Source organism: Neltuma alba, unplaced genomic scaffold (assembly GCF_004799145.2).
Source record: "Neltuma alba isolate B1F8T4 unplaced genomic scaffold, ASM479914v2 tig00011696_pilon, whole genome shotgun sequence".
NCBI classification, from domain to species: domain Eukaryota; kingdom Viridiplantae; phylum Streptophyta; class Magnoliopsida; order Fabales; family Fabaceae; genus Neltuma; species Neltuma alba.
The window spans coordinates 18,273-25,446 of record NW_021636333.1 but is presented as its reverse complement, the minus strand read 5'-3'; positions in this window follow the sequence as shown (position 1 = coordinate 25,446).

Below are 7,174 nucleotides of genomic sequence, written 5' to 3'. Positions count from 1 at the left end.
CCATTGTTCTAGCTTTTCTTCACCACATCTATAAAGTCTTCTTCTAAGACCCAAGCTGCCTGACATCTAAAAGGGGGTTTGACTCTCCTGCTTGTAGAAGACATATTACTCTTGAGCAACAGAGGGCGGTGATCTGAACCAAACTTTTTGAGATGATGAACCTTGGTAAAAGGGTATAGATTGAACCAAGCAGGATTGGCAAAGGCCCAATCAATTCTCCCTTTTAGTAGATTCCTCTCCCAGGTATATTTGTCCCCAACACAATCAACCCCAATCAAATTCGATCCATTTATAAGTCTGTAAAATGTTTCATGGAATGAACATTTGGGGCCCCTCCCCCAAGTTTATCATTTGCAGACATATAAGCATTAAAGTCTCCAATAATTGCTAAGGCCCCCGAGATGTCATTACTAAGCTGTAACAAGTCATCCCACAAGGTCTTCCGTAATAAGCAATTGGGTTCCCCATAAACACAAGTAAGCCACCAGGACTGGTTCTTCTCCTTTAAATTCACAAAAACATGCAACAGTTGGGTTGTTGAGAAAGTGTATTAAATTGAGCAAACTTCCTCATTCCAAAGTAGCCAAATTCCACCTGCATAGCCTATACTCTTTAACCTTATTTGGTTATTAAAGCTGAGTTTACACATAATGTGATCAGCTTTGCAACCACTAACTCGAGTCTCACACAGAACCAGAATATCAATATTATGCTTCTAACCATATCTCTAACTCTTCCAGGGAAAGTCTTAGAGGCAGCACCCCTGCAGTTCCAGGATATAATATTTATGGAGCAAATATAGAGAAGAAAGAGCAGTACTTACAACCGTTGAAGCTCCTGCTCCATTGCTTCCTCATGTCCTGCCAATTCCTCCACCATGTTATCTCTGGTTTCAAACTAGAAATCATTGTTCTCGCCCTCTTCATTGTTCAAAGGCACCTCTTTCCCTCGATCTGACAGGTCAGGGGGTTTTTTATAAGTTGAAACCAATTTCTCCTCTAGCTCCTGGTACCTTTGTTCAAGTTGACGAGAATGTGCTTCTGATGGACTATCTTTTCCTTCCTGTAGCAAGCTTTCATGCCCTTCTCTATGCCCAACGTTTTCCTCAAATTGAGCATTTAAGTTCGTTAGTATTTTGGTGGACATAGAGCCAAATACTAGATTATGGGCTCGTGCAGAATGCTTTTTTTCCAAGGATGGGAGAAATAATTTTGGGCCTAGAGACTTGACTTCTTTTCATGCCTACCAAAGCTACTCTCTCACTCTCTTCCTTTCTATCCGCATTTGGGCTTTTTTTTGGTTGGGCCCATTAGATTTTCCACTATTCCCCTGCTTAGTTGTTTTCTCTTTATCAATATTCTTCTTGCCTCTAGATTTCCTGTCGTCATTCATTGTATCCTTCTCCTGTCCCATTTTGCTCGTTGCGCTGAACTCAAACACACTCCTGCCTTTCTCCTTCTCTCCACGCTCTTGTTAAAGTGTTCTGAGTTGACAGCTTTCCTTTGCCACATTTTCTGAGTTTCCCTTCCCTTGCTAGGATAATTTGTCTAAGATGAAGTATCTGCCTTGGAAGACTTCTTCAATACACCATATCAGCCAAGCAAGGTACCTTTTTCTTCTTTACCTGATGACTTTATTCCCCCTCCATACTTCGATCGGTTCTTGTTCTCTATGCCTTCTCTCCCTGGTCTTCGCCTAAAGGTTTTCTTGGGCTTTATCCAGTCGCCATACTCCTCCTCTAGGTTAATACCTGGTGTGCTAAATAGTGGTTTCATAACTGTTTGACTATTCACTAGATGGGTTTTTGCCGACGAGGTCTCCGTTCCTAGTGAGCTTGCATCTGGTGGTGTATGTTGTTGATGTTCATTGACAGTATTCAAGGGGCAGCTTTCTTGACTATGCCCATAACGCCCGCACTTGAAGCAGATGGCATCCAGTCCCTCATATTCAACATTATAGATCATTCTCCTCAGGACAAATCTTGATTGGAGTTTCTTATTCAAGTCTATTTCAACACTCACCCGAGTGTATTTCCCCCTCTCCACAACGTTGTTCTTGTTTTGGCTTCGGGCTAGTGTGTTCATATCAACCTTCAGAGCCTTGCCTATCATATTCCCTATCTCCCACATACAATCTTCTGCATAAACATGAATAGGTAGTGTAGGAATTCTAACCCATATTTCCACTTTCTTCACTTTGTTGCAATACGGGTTAAAATTCAGACTCCACCTTTGTGTCGCTAGGTAGTGTCCTTGAATAAGCTACGGACCATCAAATAGGAGACGATTGCACAACTTCTTGTCCTCTGATCGAAAAATGAAGTGCCTATTAGGTAGGACAATAAGTTCAAAGTTTGTAGCTTTTAACATCCACCCTACTTTGTCTCTCATCATCTCTAGGCTCATAGTTTTTCCCAAGAGAGTGATTATGATTGAGTCAATCTAAGGCAGACATAGCTCTTTCCATCTCTCATCACCAATGTTCAACTTTGGGAGGCTCTGGAATAGCTTTTTTTGGTCTTCAGATAGGACAGGGCAGACTCTTCCTCCTCCTTAATCCATTCTACCATTAACTTCTCCAAGTCTCGCTCTTCTAAAGGTGTTTCAGTCTTCCCCAACAACTTTGCCTTGTAGGAAATTTGAGACTTTTCATTAGTTTTGGCTTCTGGTTCATTTCTCTGGCCTTCCTTCATTTTGCTCGGCGTACCTCTATTTTCTGTTTTTTCTCGGTCAGACAATCTTTCCTCCATAGGGTTGTCACCATCCATCTCATCACCATACATCTTCTTGATATTACGACCTTTGATTTCATCCTCCTCTTTGGTTGAATCAGAAATTTCCATCGGTTGCTTACCATGTTCGATCGTCGGCTTCGTTTGCGCACAGTTTCTCTCAAGTTTTCTCACTCATCTCGTTCTAGTATGAGGATTCTCTTTGCACTACTCATCATAATGGTTTCAATGTTCATTTAATGATGAGATTTTGACAATTAATTAAATTTATATTTGAATAGTCTAAAATTACCAATTTTCAGTTAGTATATTATTTTTATTTTTTTAAATATACATATATTTAAAACAAAATTAATTAAATATATAGAATAAAATAATGTTAAATAAATTTGAGTGGTTTAAATTTAGATCGCTAATCATTTCAATTCATGTGTGTGTGTATATATGTATGTATTAACGTGTGTATATGATAGATCAATGGGACTTGGATCAATTGGTTAGGGAGTTGTTCCTACTTAACAAAAAGTCAATAGTTCAATCATTTAGGAATACATTAGCTTTAAATACTTGGTTTAAGTTGTCAAACTCATTTATTTTGCTTGAGTCAACATATACTTTATAATTTGTCCCAAATAAAAATAAAATTCTTAATCTACAAAATCGTTTAGGTAGGCTTACATAATTAACTTATGAAAAAAGTCTAAAACATACCATTGAAATGCAAAATGGATAATGACATTTGTTTGTATACCCAAATTGTAATGCTCAAAATACAACCCAATACTACCAAAAAAAATGACTTGCAGCGTTTGACTTTATAATCAAAGTGTTGTCACTGAAAGTTTTAGCAGCAATAGCCAAATCGTTGTTATAGAGGCTATCACGTCATTGCCAGCCAACCGCCCACTAGGTGTCGCCATGTCACTTGCTATCTCACATTTCTCACGTACCCACACCTTTACGCGTCACGTTACAAACGTGATATTATCACTGTAAATATAGCCCTTTTGTAATTCAAACTCCTGATCTTCTCCTTTTGCATTCTTTTCTCTTACTGTTGAGTTAGAATGAATTTGGTGATAATTGTTATAAAATCAAATATATATAATTGTAACAAAATATTAAAATAAACTTTCAGTAGTAATAAAAAGTCTTCGTTAAAACTATTTTGTTTTAGTGGCGACCAAAAATTTTGCCACTGAAAGTGTCCTTTGACGATGACAAAAAGTTGCCACTAAATGCTATTATATTAAATATTATTACTGTTATTAAATATTTATATTTAATTTTTTTATTTGATTAAAATATTTATTTATAATATCTGTTTTGTATAAAAATATAATTCATACACTATTATTGTTATATTTTTTATTTCTAATTATTTATGCTTTTATATTATTTATTTTAATATTTATATTTATAATTATGAAATATGAAAATAGTACATAAAAAATAATAACATTTAATTACAAATTTTTATTTAATTCTTTTACACAGAAAATTATAATATCTCACTTTTATACGCACACTCATTTCTTCCTCTTTCCTCCTCTCTTTCTCTCTCCCTCTCTTTCTTTCATACCTCATATTATCTCTTTAACCCTCCCTTCCTCTCTTTCTAACACGACAACATGTAAAAATAGTTTATTTTTGTCATAACAAATCATATTAATGAACAAAATTATTGTCTAGATATAAAAAAAACTCAATAAAAATAAAAAGTTAAAATAGACCTTCTGTAGTGACATTTAGTGTCACCGTTGAAAGATGCTTTCAAGGGTGACATATTGAGTCACTGCTAAAAACTTCTTTATTGTCGCCGCTAAAAGTCCTTTTCAGTAGCAATTCGGTGGCAACATTAGGAGTTACCGTTGAAAGCCTCACTTTTGAAAATTAATCTTCAGTGACGACTCTAAAATATCATCATTGAAAATACACTTTCATGAGCGACATTTATGATTGCCGTTGAAAGTAAAATTTTTAGCGGTGACTCTTGACTTTTAACAGTGACACTTTGTGTCGTCACTAAAAGTCTTTTTTTTTTTGTAGTGCAGCCCCAAGTAAAAGGGCTTAAAATATTAAATTTAATGATAATTATGAAAATGGAGAATTATAATCCAAAAGTCATTATAATTAGGGGTAATTGTATCGGAGAATACAACAGTTAAAAAAAAAAAAAGGCTTTTTATACTAGTTTTGGAACACTCGATGTAGAATCCGTTGGTCACTCTTTACACCGTTTATAATTACAATTGGTGTGAAAAAACACGATTATGATGGCGTGGAAGAGATTATGATTGAAAAGAAAACGAGATTAAAGGCCAAGATTAAGGTACTGACTGATAAATCGGAATTGGAGAGGTTCGAGACTCAAGACGATGGGCATTCAAGATATGGCATGAATACATGTAAGGAGCTACATGAAATTATGTTTTAAGGACAAATAATCAAAATGCCCTTTCTTCATTTTTAACTTCAAATAATGAATTCTGAAATTTAACTTCAAATCACCTTCAAAAAATTATGAAACTTTTCAATAAAAGGACTAAGGGAAACAAAATGAAATTATTTTTTGAGGACAAATAACCTAAGCTTTGGTCGCCGCAGATTCGGACAACAAAATAATGATGGCCTCTGAGCCATACAATCCTTTTAGTCATGCGGTGAGGAAAAACAAGTAATAAACTTAGGTTCCTAATTTACATAATAAGTAGTAAGGGAATTGATAAAACCCTTTTAGTTGCCTTATGGCCATAAAAAAAAAAACCAAATTAATGTATTTATCTGATTTTTAATATAGGACCTAATTATTAAGTTAATTTTTTTTATTCAAATTGTTGAATTAATTTTGATTTTAAATGTAAAACTTATTTCTCATATTTATTAATTTTTTTCTAAATTATTCCTTTTGATACTTATTTAATCATAATCAAGTAGAAGAGGAAGGGAAGATATTAAGGAAGATAATATTTTTTTATAATTAACTAACTTACCTAATTTTTTTAATTTAATTATATAAGTTAAATGTGTCTTATCTTAATGATCGGAGAAGTAATATAGTTCATAATTTGAGCCGTTCCCTTGAGAAGCTTTTTTTAGGTTCTAAATTTACCGAGTGCTAAAAACATAAATGAAATGGGGTTTGGTTTGACAATAGAAAAACATGCATGTTTGAAAATCCTAATGCTACTTCTTTTTGGTATTTTGTTTATAAAAAGGGAAATATATGAAAATTAATTGGGTTTAGGGAATGCAATGAATGAAACCTTTCGAGAATGGGATTTAAGCTATCCTAGTTCAATTAAGTGTTATGGGAGTTAAAAGGATGCAATCTAGATCAATTAACATAGTTCCTTTCGAATGCTTAACAAGACATCAGTCCAATAATAACGCATAAAACAATCAAATCATTAAACACGGGCATGCTGACAAAATGGAAACTCAATATCGCCATATATGATGACAATCTTAAAATTAGGAATCAAAATACATAAGGAAAACATAAATCAAGCTAGAATAACTCCCCATTCAGCTTTAAAACTCAAGCCATAATGCGCCATCCCCAGGAAGCAAGAACCCTAGTCACTCTTGGAGATTAGAAGAGCACATCCTCAAGACCTTGCCGTAACTACGGGGCCATGGAGAAGGGAGGAAGATCAGAGGACGGTTTTTAGGTGGGAAATGGAAGAAGAATGGAAGAATTGAAGAGATGGAAGCGTGGAGAGTCAATTGGAGTTGGAAGAAAGGTGGATCATCTGGTTGAAAACGGTCTTCGGAATCCTAAAATGTTGCGTTGGGTTGGGTCGCGCGTAGTGCTCTGTGATCCAATTCTTGACGCTTGTTTGCGATTCCTTTGGTGCTTTGGTAACAACGCTTTGAGTTCTTATTTGTCATTTCCTGAATTCGCTCTAATTTCGCAAATAATTTGCAATAAAATTCAACACACCGTAATGCCAAATACTACCTCTTATCCTTAATGTAAAATTTTATTTTATTTTTATTTTGATCTTAAATATAAGATTTCAATCCACTTTGACTCTCATATTTATGTATTTTTTTTCAAAGTAGTCTTTTTAATAAAAGTAGTTCTAACCAATACACTTGATTAACAATGATATTTTAGGAAAGATAATATTTATTTATTATAAATAACTAACTTAACTTCTTTTCTTAATCTCCTCAAATTAGTCAACTAGCTCTTATAATTAGGACCGGAGGTAGTATCTCCCATAATACAAGTAATTTAGAGTAAAAACATAAATATGACAATTTTACCCTATTCAAACAAATAGACCTAAGCAATCATTCGCCAAAATTAGTGCAATATAGGCCTAGAAATCATGCTAAAATTACTCAAGTAGACTACAAAGTAACAGCTAAAGTTGAGATATGTTAGTAATTATATGATTAACCAGTGGCATAAGCGTACGAATAACAAAAATT